Source organism: Mesocricetus auratus, unplaced genomic scaffold (genome assembly GCF_017639785.1).
Source record: "Mesocricetus auratus isolate SY011 unplaced genomic scaffold, BCM_Maur_2.0 Super-Scaffold_4256, whole genome shotgun sequence".
Lineage (NCBI taxonomy): Eukaryota > Metazoa > Chordata > Mammalia > Rodentia > Cricetidae > Mesocricetus > Mesocricetus auratus.
This window is the reverse complement of record NW_024429182.1, coordinates 34,313,321-34,327,138: the sequence shown is the minus strand read 5'-3', so window position 1 is coordinate 34,327,138 and position 13,818 is coordinate 34,313,321. Positions and strand designations below refer to the sequence as shown.

At 40.1% G+C, this 13,818-nt stretch overlaps 1 long non-coding RNA gene across 1 annotated transcript in view; it reads left to right on the top strand.

The window, feature by feature from the left end:
* Positions 1 to 2,996: 2,996 nt before the first annotated feature.
* LOC121134301 overlaps positions 2,997 to 13,818 on the top strand; it is a 61,394-nt gene continuing 50,572 nt past the window's right edge. Inside the window, exons 1-2 of the long non-coding RNA XR_005871372.1 lie at positions 2,997 to 3,069; positions 10,434 to 10,497. This is a non-coding gene — a long non-coding RNA (uncharacterized LOC121134301). The remainder of the gene's footprint in view (positions 3,070 to 10,433; positions 10,498 to 13,818) is intronic.

Below are 13,818 nucleotides of genomic sequence, written 5' to 3'. Positions count from 1 at the left end.
TTTTGGCCTTCCAGACCAGTGTTTCTCAACCTCCCTAATATTATGACCCCTTAGTACTATCCCAGACATGTGGTGACCCCAGCCATAGAACTTTTTGTTGCTACTTCATAACTGTAATTTTACTACTGTTATGGACAATAATGTAAATATTTTTGAAGATAGAGGTTTGCCAAAGAGGTCATGATTGACAGATTGAGAACTTCTTTTCCATAGCTTTGAGGCACACTTACACAATGAAGGACATGTTGTGCTATACCCCAGTCTAACTTACAGCTCATCTTCTGTCCCTTTCTTTGTTGAGTGTAGTACTTGTAACATAAAACTTCCTTCTGTGTAAAATATGTTGCTGGTACTGGTAATGGAAGTAATTGTTCTTATCTAGAAATGGAATGAAAAACCACACACACACACACACAGAGAGAGAGAGAGAGAGAGAGAGAGAGAGAGAGAGAGAGAGAGAGAGAGAGAGAGAGAGTCAGAGAGAGAGAGAGGAGAGGGAGAGGAGAGGGAGAGAGCTCTATATTATAAATAATGTAGGAAAATCATTTTATGTCTTCCAGTATTGCTTAAATTGATTGATTATATTTTAATAATAGGAATTGTGGGATTCATGTGCTTGGGAATTAAAAAAAAACTCCTTAGTACATATTTTTCAGAATATCATGAGTTCTGTGATGTCCAGACTATATTTTAGATCTCCCAAGAGGAGGACAATCTCACTACTTTATAGTTCCTAGCATGGATTCTTCCTAAGTATATATTGTTGGTTCAGTGGGTAGGACCCACATGGAAGGAGAGAACTGACTCCCTCAAGTTGTCATCTTCCACTGCATGCCATAACACACACATACACACACACACACACACACACAAATAATAATTTAAAAATACTTTAAAAATTTTAAGGAACGATGTGATCCATGCAATTGGTGATAAATAAATTATTAAACTGCTAAGTGAACCTCAGAAGCTAAGTTGGATGTTTGTTTCTGTTCCTAGTTCAACCTAAGCGCTGATATGAAGTGTTTCATCTCACCAGCAATAAATATATATCAGTGCCACACACATAACCATATATATGTGAGCCACAGTGAAGCAGCTGAGGCAGCTCTAGGAGGGAAAGACCATTTTAAGTCGCATTGTTTTAAGGGAAAAGCCGTTTTCTGAACTCTAGTTAATTATCGAAGGCATCATTTAGGATGTGACTTGGAGAAATGTTACCTTTAAATGGAGTTCATAGTTTTATTTGAAGAGAATTAGAGTGTTTGAAAATGCAGGTTGATAACCTGGAAACTTGATACCAGTCATTGGTGATCACTGTATAGTCTCCTGGGTGTTCAACAAGAAGAACCAGACAAGAAATAAGAGAAAAGAACTTGGATGCAAAAGTAGTCCAGTGGGGCCTCCTCAGCCCTCAAGCAATAATCTTGGCCATAGAGGGAAGGATTGGAAACACACAATCACTTGCCTGTAGCACAGTGCAGGTGGCATTTTACCAGTGTGCTGAGAACACATACTTCCTATAGGGGGCTGGTGATCCCTTAGCTCTAGCCCCACTCAGGTACTGCTCCAGACCTAGTGCTGTAGTCGACTGGGAATAATCCAAACATAGTTCATCCATTTGATGGAGCAACTTCAATGAAGATAATTTCTGTCTGGGTGTAGTATTTGTTATACCAATTAGAGAAGAAGCAGAAAAAATTATCCCCACCCACCATGATGATTCAATGAATCAGTCCTGAAATGATGAGGTTTTCTGCAGACTATAAGTTGGTACTAGAAAGAGATGTTCAAGCAATTTTTACAATTCTCATAGTACTTAATAATCTGCCCAGAATACTATGTAATTAAGAGTATGATTATAATTAAAACAATAAGAGAAACAATTGGCAGAAGCCTTTGGACATCACCACAGTAAAACTGCCAAGCACTTTAGATTCCTAATCGCCTTTCTCCTAGGTCCCTTTACACACAATTGTTGGATATGAATCTTCAGTCTTCTGATCACATAATAAGGACAGGATTTTAAAAATGAAAGGAGGAATGTCAATTAGTCTCTTTAATTTATAAACCACGTAATCAGATTAACTGAAGAAGACAAACATGTTATTGTTGAAAAACAACTGTTCAAAACAAACTTAAATGTTCCTAATTCTCCAACTTTCTGTGCTGTTTCATTGTATTACACCCTTATTACGGCTACAGCATTATTCTTTCCCATTGTTAAAGAGGTGGGTAATAATGAGATTCCCATGTGGTTCTGTGTTTTTTCCCATATGTTTTTTTTCATTGCAAATTGTGGTAAAAATCATTTTTTAGTTTGTGGTGAACATATAGCAAAGTACTGTGTCTTTGTAATAGACTTTGGAGTTCAATGAATTCTGCTCAATGGTGTGTGCTTTGGTGTCCAAAGATGACAGCAACCACAATGTGGGGCAGTGTGTCTTTCCAAGTAGCTCTGAACAGAGACACTGACTTACAAGCCACAGAAATCCCAGTCCTGGCTCTTTCTTTTTTGTGCTTTGTTAGTTACTGTCTTTCATATGGGAAGCATAGCAAAGAGCGCAAAGAGCATGTTCTGTTTATCCTCAGTTCCCTGCCTCACACAGCAGAGTGCCTGGCACAGTAAAGATGTCACTGAACTCAATTGAATTGGAAAATGCCAGCAGAATCATTGCCCTTTTGTAATCACTGTCTTTGGGAAATGTCAGGTTTCAGGTGCCTTTGGGAGGTTTAACCTAGATGGTGGTACTTCTGAAACCCACTCTTATCTTTGGGGATTTCAAACAGAGAGTGATGGCGCATGTAAGAACAGCCTCATTCTGCCTGGATTTGGTAGATACTTTGGGAAGTGGTTTCTGGAAGGACAAGTGTGGTGATTGATTTCCATTGTCAACTGCCAGGGTTTAGAATCATTGTGCTTTATGAGGCATTTCTAGAAGGTGGGCAGTACCATCACAGGGGCTGGGATTCTAAACGGAATCAAATGGCAAAATTGCTTGAGGACAGCTTATAACATGACCAACTGCTTCATGCTCTCACTGCCATAATGGGCAGTACTCTTAAATGGTGAGATGAAGTAAACCTTGTCTTCCTTAAGTTGTTTTAGGGAGGTATTTTATCATGGCAAAACAGCCAGTCACAGCAACATAAACAGTAACTTCATTCTGATACTAGAGGCATCTGTATCTCATGTCTGATGCTGTAGATTTTATGACATAGTTTTGATTGACTTGGCCATCTTGAGTCTCTCTTAAGAAAGAGAATAGTACATGTGTTACACAGGAATGTTAGTATTCACATGGATAGACATGAGGATTAGTATTTACCCATGTGACTCTGAAGAGCAGAGATGTTGCAAATTTTGATGTTGCAAATGACAAAAGTCAAAACTAGGCTGCTTAGACTGGAGAGAAATTTATGGACTCAAACATCTTTTAAGTTTAGGGGTGGTCCAGAAGTTCAAACCATATAGTCATGTTGAATTTGAGTCTTCTGGTCTGCTTCCTCTATGTGGTGCCTTGAGTTGGCTTTCTTTGTGGAATAAAAATGACCTCTGCAACACCAAGCTCCCCATCTTAGCATTCCCTGAGCCAATAGAGAGTGAAGCCTCTTCCCTCTCAGAGTCTGATTGTCTTCTTCTTTGAATTTTGTACACTCTAACTGGAATACTTTATCTTCTAGAAACCTTTGCTATGCCCAAATGTGGTGTTATGGCCTGGATTGTGTCCTCTCTCAGATTCTCATGTTGAAGTCCTAGATTTCCATGCATTTGTATTTAGAAATGGACTATTAAGGAGGTGATTCAATTAAAATGAGGTCATATGGGTGGACCCTAATTTAGTGTGACCCGTGTCATTATAAGAAGTAGAATTTTGGAAAAACACAGAAAGGGTTTATGAAGACACAGGAGAAGACAGCCAAGAAGACAGGCCTTGGGAGAAACTAAACTGCCAACACTTTTATTATGTATTTCTAGTCTTCAGAATTGTGAGAAGAAAACAAGTTTGTGTAATTTAAATCACACTGTGGTATTTTCTTATGGCAGTTATAACAGCATTAATAAAGAGAGCAAATATATGACTTTGTATGTGTGAGGAAGTCAAAGAAACACTCTGGAAATGGTAATAGGGCCATTATGTTTAAAATTTATGGTTAAGAATGAAGAAAGACGAATCCCCACAGGAGAGTCTGGTTTCTGTTTCTTGATAGAAGGACAATGAGTAGCCAAATCCATATGGCTAATGATCACTCCTATGGCACAGCATCATGAGAATGCTAAGTCATGCAGTACACATAGTGCAAGGCCCACACTGCCATAGATATATACACCCTGTGTCACCCTTCCTTCTAGTTAGGATCTATTCTCTCTTTCTCTATACAATATATAATTAGTTTCATAAAAGATCAGAGAATTTTGGCCATGATTCTACTCAATTTGGGCCAGGATTCCCCCATTTCTATAACTTAGCCTTCCAGAGAAGGCAATATTTCATTCTTGCTTCCCTGACAATACTCAGTTTGAGTAAATACTGTACTCTTAAGTGCTATGTGGCATTCTTCTACCACCCTCTTACAAGGGTCCTAACTGTTAAAGGGGGTTGACCACTGTTTGGATAATGTGTCACAGCTTACAAAGATCTTCAAGATAATTTATCTTTAATTATTTTATTTTATTGCTTATTTTCTCAGACAGGGCCTTGGTATGAAATCAAGGCTTAATTTAAACTCACAAATATTCCATAGCCTCCAAACTTCTGGGATTATAGGCATACATCCACATGTCATCAATTTTAATTTTTCATATATGTGGTGATCAAGTACATGGGGATCTGGATTCCTAAAATTGTGGGCTTATATGTAAACTACCTCTGTCTGCAGTTCCTTTATCTATAAAGTGAGGATGGAATCATTCCAATCCTACAGATAGATTACTAGGCCAAAGCACAACAGCTAATGAATATAAAGTATGTGGCAAAATTATTAGTCAGTAGTGGTAATGGTAGTGGTGTATGCTTTTAATACAAGCACTAGTGAGTCTGAGGCAAGTGAATCTCTGAGTTCAAGGCCATTTTGGTCTACATTGAGAGTGCAAGACCAACGAGGGCTACAAATGTAGTGAGACCCTATCTCAAGAAATTTTTAGCTCACATAAGCAGGGATATCATATCACCTGACATCACTGCTTCTGAGCTGCTATAGACTTTGTTCTCTGGAAGCAGACAGTAAGAAGTGGTCTTAGAATATGTTTGCTAGGGAGTAATCCTTGATATGTGGGGAGAAAGCAGAAGGATACAGAAAGAACACTGGAGGCAGTCCTGAGGAAGCTTTTAGCCTACCCAGTGTTGAGCTATGGAGTGAATGTTGCCCCAATAGAGTATTTCATGTTGAAGTAGTATGTACCTGCCTTTCTGCTATTCCTGAAATCAGTCATCACATGTTGGTGTACCAGAAGTGTATGACCTCAGATATACCTTGCTGAAGCCTGTCATGAAACAGCTGAGAGCTGTAGGCTTTCTGCTAATGGTTCCATTTAGTAAGTCAATACATCCTTAAAGTGCTGGGCCATGTAACACCGCCCACCATTGTGCTATACAGATTCATTCCTTATCTAGTCAAAGAGCAATTTAACAAGGCTTAATGAATGGAAATTAGAAAACTATCACCTTGAATTGAAATTCAAAAAGAGTGTTATGAATTGATCTATGCTGCTACAGTTGGTTCAGAGAGAGTCACATGTTTGCTTATCTCCTTTACCTTTCAGGCCATGTGGCTCTAATCCTCAATCATGCTACTTTTTAAGTGTGTGGTGGTATATAAGAATGCTAAAGAGTCCCACAATCACAGGTCTTCTTCTACACTTCTTTGTTGTGAATTGAGTCTTGACTCTGTGAGATACTAGGCCAATGGATGAATCACTCCTCAGTGAAATGTTAGAGGTGTCCTATGGACCTGAAAAGCAAACTCATACATGGGGTAAGTGTCTGTTTCAGTGAGGAAAGGACCATTGATCTTTCTTGAAGGGTCTAATGCTTGCAACTTTCCACCAAGTAGCTAGTATGGATCATTGAAAAATGACTTAGTATTAGGGTCCCAATGATGACTTCTGTCTGAAAGCTTGGAGCTTTTACTGCAGGAACAGTTAATAAGATTTGACTTACAGGTTGTATGTTCATTAATGTCTTCCATCTTTGCCATTGTATCCTGTTAGTTCATGTCCCCTTGCTACATCACTGTAGTGACCAATGATATAGATTTGCTACATAATTTAGTGTGATGGATATTAACAAACACACAAAATAAAACCCACCATGCTTACGGTCATCCCTGTATGCCCATACATATGATTGCATCCCATCTTCCTTGTACTAATTTTCTAGTACTTTCCATTCTGTATCCCTGCACAGCTTTATAACCTATTTAATGCTATATATGAGTTCATCTATGTTTTAAACTTAGGTCTCTTCTCTTTCCAAAAGGAAGAGTGAATGGCCAGGTGCACTGCCTGAGGCCCTTCCCATTGGAAAGGATTTCTCCCACTATTGCCACTTAAGGCAATCTCTTGTTACAATATTCACACACCAAACACACACACACACACACACACACACACACACACACACACACACACATTCATCTGTCTTCCAAATTCAGTGTTTTCCCTTTTCCTTTAGCTGAGCGTAAGGGATCCCTAACACAGCCATAAATGTTAATTGGGAAAAGCATGTTTGTGTATGATAGGTACATTGGCTTCTAAGCCATTTCCATGTTTGGCTTCATTCTAAATATGTTGCCTCTATCTTATTATCCCTAGTTGTTGAAAATGTCTGACTTTATGAATCTGTATATTTGTTAGAAGGCAACACATCATGGGCAGCTCTGTTCCTTCTATGCTCTGGTAGCATGGCAGAGCAGTGATTTTGGATGTCATTTGTTCCTTTGCTGCTGATGACACAGCCTCATTCCAAAACTTCAACTCACTATGCTGTGATCACTATGGACTGTTTGCAAACTCCATGTGACTCTTTTCTTACATATGATGCCACAAGTACTGACATCTTCACCAATTTCCTGCTTCATATATAAAGATTATCTTTTCCCAGTAAGGCCCTGGCCTTGGTTTACCTACTTGCCATGGTTGTACATTTGGTCATGTTAAGTTTAACTTTGTCTGATTGGATTCTATCATTGATTTTCCCAAGTATTACTCTGTAGCCAAAATGGTCTCTTGATACTTTAAAAATCTATACTCACTCTTAGATATTTGCTATCTTTCTACAACACTCCAATAGTGCTTTAAAAGGTTATGTTTTCTATTAGCCTCATACTTTTTCTTTCCTCTATCTCAAATGTCTTCAATGTCACATGTACTAATGTCTCCTTTGGACTGGTTCTCCATCCCAAGTCACCTTTCATGAAAGTTTTAACAGTTATGACAGCCTGTGTGTACCAGGAGCTGTCTATCCTTCCATTACCATTTAGGAATGGATCCTAAGTTTCTAGATGTGAGGTTAACGGGCTCTTTCAAAGGCCCATCTTGTCTTTGTTTTCTCAGATCACTTCTAGTAGTAACAACTCTCACAAGTTGAGTTCTTCAGGGATTTGGATATAGGCTACTATCATAATTCAGTACCGAAGGCATGAAGTGTGTGAACTAGAACACAGGCCTTTGCTCACAAGTATCTGACTTTAAAGCTAAATGGCTGCCTCTTTAGACCCCTGTCATTTATAGGTATCTGGTATAGCCTGCAAAGGGATGTATCCTCAAACAAGTTGGCTCTTTTAGCTAAGGCAACTAAAGATACTAATAGCTGGAGGCTGTTAGCTCACTGCAGCTAAACAGTAAATCTTTCCTTGAAGGAGGGTTTGATTGGCATGTCTCCATGACTACCATACATGTTGCTGTTAATCAGTTATCACTGTTTGTTATGCTCACTTCCACAAGGGTCCAGAGCTATCATTAAAGCATTATTATGGCGATTGTCTTTTGATGAGTCGAATTTTCGTTACTATTTTCCTTTTATGACCAATTCTGTGAAAAATTTTGGAAAGGGGTTGCATGAGTCAAATGGGCTTCAAGCACACTACATCCCTTCTAGAACTTCATGGAGCAGGACTGTAGTTCGTTCACAGGTTGAAAAGTCCAGTTTGAAAGGAACGGCTTTAATGCCACCCCCAGAACTTTCTTCATTATGAGAATTACCCTCACTTCACTGCAGTCAAGATTTAAAATAAGATGTGAAGACAGACCCTGTGGGAACACATTTAGGGCAGTTTTGGGCCAGAGCATTCCAATCAAGTGTCCTCTTTGTTAAACTGTACATAAGTTTCTGCACAAATGCATTGTGGTAGCTTGAATGAGAATGGCCCCCATAGGATCATATGTTCGAATACTTGGTCCCTGTCAGTGAAACTGCTTGGGGAGGATTAGTGGGTATGGCCTTGCTAGAGGAGGTGTGTCACTGGAGGGTAGGCTTTGAAATTTCAAAACACTTGGCCTTTCCCAGTATATTGTCTCTCCTTCCTGTTCATGAATCTGGATGTGAGCTCTCAGCTGTTTTTGCCACCATGCCTTTGCCTCACAATCATGGACTATAGCCCTCCAAAACTACAAATCCTATGAAATGCATTCTTTTGTAAGTTACCTTGGTCATAGTGTTTTGTTATAGTAACATAAAAGTAAACAATATATGTGTGGATAAAGAAAATGTGGAACAATAGAACATTATTTAGTTCTGAAAAGAAGACTGCTATCTCACAATTTACAATAATAGATGAGCCTGGAGGATCTATCAGGAGAAGTTAACAGGCATAGAATGACAGCACAGTATGATTTTGCTTGTCTGAGAAACCTGAAATAGTCAAATAGAGAATAGAAGAATGATTACCAAAGACTATGAGGAGGGAGAAATGGAGGATTGCTCATCAGGTTTAAAGTTTCAGTTCCACAAAATAAATTAGTTCTGGAGATCTGATATGCAGCACAGTGCCAAGAAGCTGCAATACTGTATCATGCACTCAAATTTGGGTCAGATGGGAGATTTCCACTTAAACAGTATTAACACACACACACACACACACACACACATACACACACACACACATAAAGAAATATAAGGGACCTCTTGGAAATAAGGGTACACTTACTACCTTGATATCAAGGTTTTGCAAGTGTATGCACATGTCCAACCTCAGCATATGGTATCTATTAAATATTTGCAATTTACTATTTGTCAGTTGCATCTCAACAAGACTGAAAAGAAAATCAACCCTCTATTTATTGTTGAAAACCAGCTTTATCCACGAAGCTTAACTTAGAACCAATGGAAAAAGTTGTAAGAGGAAATGGTTCTCTTATGAGGAAGTGGTACTCCTGGAAGAGATGAAGGGCTTATGTAGACAATTCCCAAACACAGGAATAGGGCAGGAAGACAGAAGCAATCAGAGCCGACAGCATAAACATCCTGCTTTCACTAAGTGGCTATGAAGGCTTGGCACTATTCTGTACACACCAGACAGAGCTGCCCCATGAAAGGCAGATGGCATGAGGACTCTGTGATCAGCAGTAGGACAGATGGGCAGACCTCCAAACCAAATGGATTTGTTGGCCTTTGGCGATTCCAGCTGTTGTTGCTTCTGGTATGCTCATGTAAACAGACTTCACATGGGTTTAGAGGAACATTTGTGTTGGTGAGGACCTTTCATGGAGCATGTGCTTAGAATGGTTAATATATTACATCACCTTACGAAAGCATGAGAGCACCTGTTTGCTCAGGATTTACTTATTAACCAACTGAAATCATGTGTAGAGAAATAATTCACCCATGAGAAACAACTTAAAAGTGTCATGTTTTCCTAATGGTGGTCACATTTATATACAAAGAGCTTAGAGTTCAGAATATTAGAATTTGTAAACACCTAACAATAGCAGACAAGAATGCTCATATGTAGTATGTCCGTAAAGAATAACTAATGGTCAGAAGGAATGAGAGAAAAAGTGAGTGGCAGTCCCAAATGGAATTAAAAATTGTGCCTTTTTCCTTCCTCCTGAAGTATGTCCCCCACTCAGGATCTTGCATTATCTTCTGAACAGAATGAGAGTTGGTATTTTGTGAACACATGCAAGTGGAAAAACTAAGTTGACCCTGTTCCTCTAATCTCTGTAGTTATGTTTTCAAAAAACTGCCTCCTTTAGACAAGGTATGTTTATGTCATCACTCTCAATGGTTGATCAATAGTGTATCTTGTAAGGTTGCCTGCATCTCTCTGGTCATAATGCAATTTCTATTGGAGCTGTACTATTCAGCCCCATTGTGTCTTTCTAGAACATGTAAGTGGTGTTGGAATATAGTCCAAAACCTTGTATACCACCACCTAGCTTAGTGTATGAATAACTTTCCTGTGACCCCTCCTCTATCTGTGTATGCTTGTAGACATCCAGTAGAAGAATGTATGATGTCCAGGGATGGTGGTGCTGAGTAGAAAGCCAGAAAGACTGTAAGTATGCTAGATGCATTTTATTAAGCTTCTAAAGTATTGGAGTGTATTTATTATAGCAACCAGCATGGCTTATGCTAACTAATATCAGAAGTCAGAACCACAATTGTGTGGCCATAAAAAATTTTTGTTTGTTTTTTTTTTTGTTTTGTTTTTTTTTTACGAGACAGGGTTTCTCTGTATTGTTTCGGAGGCTATCGGTCCAGCCTGGCCTCAAACGCACAAAGATCCGCCTGCCTCTGCCTCCCGAGTGCTGGGTTTGAAGGCGTGCGCCACCACCGCCCGGCTCATAAAATTTTTTTTAAAAAATCACAACTTAGAGTGGGAGGTGAGGACAAAAGTGAAATCACAAGAGAACAGAAGTCTTTCTCTTCTGCCTTCTACATAGAAAGAGGATCAGAAATAATGGCTCTGATGACTAGGTCATCCAACATGAATTCACATTAAGTGTTCTGAACTGCTGGTGAGGACCCTGCAACTAACTGAGAGGGGGCACTGGTTTTCAGTGTCACACTAGTTAATGGCGGCACTGGGACTTGAGCCCAAGTCACCAGTTTGCACCGCCAGTATTTGTTTTTATCTATTTAGTTATTCCTGGGATTTAAACTATGACAGGAAATAAATATCATGGGAGTAAGGGTCAGGGCTGACACACTGGCACCTTATCTTAGTACAGAATAGCAGAGAGGTCTACACATGAATTTAGCCTTTCTGTGTCTCCATTTTCTTACTCAGAGCATTTAGAATGTGGCTCTAGAATGGTTTAGTAAAATATATTCCACATGCCTTCAGGACATCAGTGACACTCAGGAAGGAAGTAGAAGGAAGAGGCTAACCGTGGTGGCCTCTGATACACATTACCCTTTCTAACCAAAGTATCTTCACTCACCTGTATGAACTAGACTTGAATTAAGGTAAGTGTGTATGCACACACACACACACACACACGCACGCACACGCACGGGCACGGGCACAGGCACACGTATATGTTGTGATAATTTGTTTATGATCTAACAGAGCTTGCCTGGAGATAAGAGTGCAAAGCTAGCCACAGCCATAGAGGCCAGACAGTGGTGATACGCACCTTTGATCCCAGTACTCAGGAGACAGAAGCAGATGGAACTCTGTGAGTTCAAGGTCACCCTGGGCTACATGAGAGTGAATCCCTTGAAAAGTGAAACAGAGTTCACACCTTTAATCCCAGCACTAGGGAAGTGGAGACAGGAGTGATATGGCTGGGTGGAGAGAGGACTATAAGGCAGGAGGGGACAAGAATGCATTGCAGTCTCAGTGACTCTGAGCAGTGGTGCAGTCAGGAGCAGTCTGAGGTTCAGTGGATGCCCCTACTGTCTGAACATTGAGAGAAGTGAGAACTCTCTGGTGGCTGGCTTTACTTCTTTCATCTTCAGCTTGAATCTCAATATCTGTCTCTGAGTTTTTATTATCCGTGCTACATGTATATATAACTTTTCCCTACATTTATCTGCTAATGCAATTTCGACCATTGAACTTGGACTCCAGCTCTGCCTGTAGGACTCAATGACAACACAGAGATGTTGCTGTAGGAACTGTTTGGCTTTGCTCTTTGATTATTAGTTTTGTCCCTCACATTCTTAGGTCTAACCCCACCTCGCTTGATGGACATCTGCTGGAGCTGTGTGCTCTTTGGAAATGTCATTCCCCATAATGCCCTACAAAGAGAAAATTCTATTATGCAAAAATCCCTCCACTCTGAATGACATCACCACTTCACTTCACCTTTTCAGGCCTCTTCTATTTCCCTGCCAGCCTTTTGCAAATATAATTCAAAATGAATATTGCCATTTTCATCAAGAGTGGAATTTGAGGCTTTTCTTGAAATCACCACAGCATATTCCCCAGGCCAAGGGTGAAGAACGACAAAGTAAGGCCTGAACATGCTGGAATGTGAAATCCTCTGATGACTGGGGAGCCTTCAGAAGCTCACATTTCCTAGTTGCCTAAACGATTAAAGCTTCTAACTACTATTGCCTTCTGTTATGTTTCCTCCCATCAGACTGAACTCACCTTGCCAGATTCAGAATTGCCAAAACCTAAATATTAGCTTCCATGTGGATTGCTTTCTGTGGACAAACTACACCAAAGCCCAGGGTTGCCAGGCCCTGGTATCTCAACATTCAGGGTTCTATTGTGAAGAGTCATGGCCATGTGTAATATCAAGAAATAAAGCAATAAAAAGAGAATGAAAAGAATAGGAAGTAGGGAGCTGAAGGGGTGGCTTAGTGGTAAGTGTGTTTGTTATTCTTAGAAAGGACATGAGCTTAGCTCCCAAATTTTATGTTGAGTGGCTTACCACTACCTGTAACTCCATCTCCAGGGAATCTCATATCCTCTTCTGGCCTCTGTAGATATTTGTCCTCATGTGCACATGCAGTCACATAGACATACACATACAAAAAGTCTTTCAAAAAAAAGAGTAAGGAGCAGGATAAGACATACAGTGTGAAGGCCACCTCGGGTTGACCCTGAGCCTTCCTTCTGAGGGTGTTGAGAGCCTCGGCTAAGGTTCATGAGGAAGAGAGTGTCTTTCTATAAGGAGGGGAGGGTCCCTTTAAAAGCACTTTGGGAGAACATTGTAAAAACACGAGGAAACCTCAATGACAGCTGTCTGAAGCCTGATTGGTGAGAGTGCCAGTGGCTTTTGACCACGATTCTTCCTTGAATTATTAAATCATTAATAACTACAGAACTTTCAAATATGTCAAAACTTTCCAAGGCAAAGTTTTGCTGACTTGTGTAGCAATACTTCTGAAAGCAATTTGGTGGTGGTGTTCTCACTTCATGTGCCCTTTTTGAAAACACCAACTGAGTCTACTTAGTATGGCTAGCATGTGCATAATTATAGGTCATTCACCGGAGCATGGGTAACTTCTCAGGGGCCGCATCCCTTAGGAAAGCGACTCTCCTAACTCCTCACCCTCAGAAGCTATTAATTGTCAATAACTCCTCAACAAGGGGTGGGATTTCATGAGTCCCCATACATCCTGGGATTCTGTCTGGCTTGATCTTTTTCAAGTGTTGTGCATTTAGTCAAAGCTGCTGTGAGATCATGTGGGCAATGGGCCTGTCATCTTTCACTGAAGACAGCCTCTGTTTCTGGCTCCTATAGTGTTTCCATCCTCTTTTCTGTGATGATCCCTGAGCTGTGGGAGGGGGAGATCTGATGAAGATAATTTTATTTAGAGCTTCATATTCTCTGCACATTGACAAGTTCTAGACCTCTGTATGAATCACTGTATGCTGTGAAAAGGAGCATCTCTGATGAAGGTTGAAGATGTACCC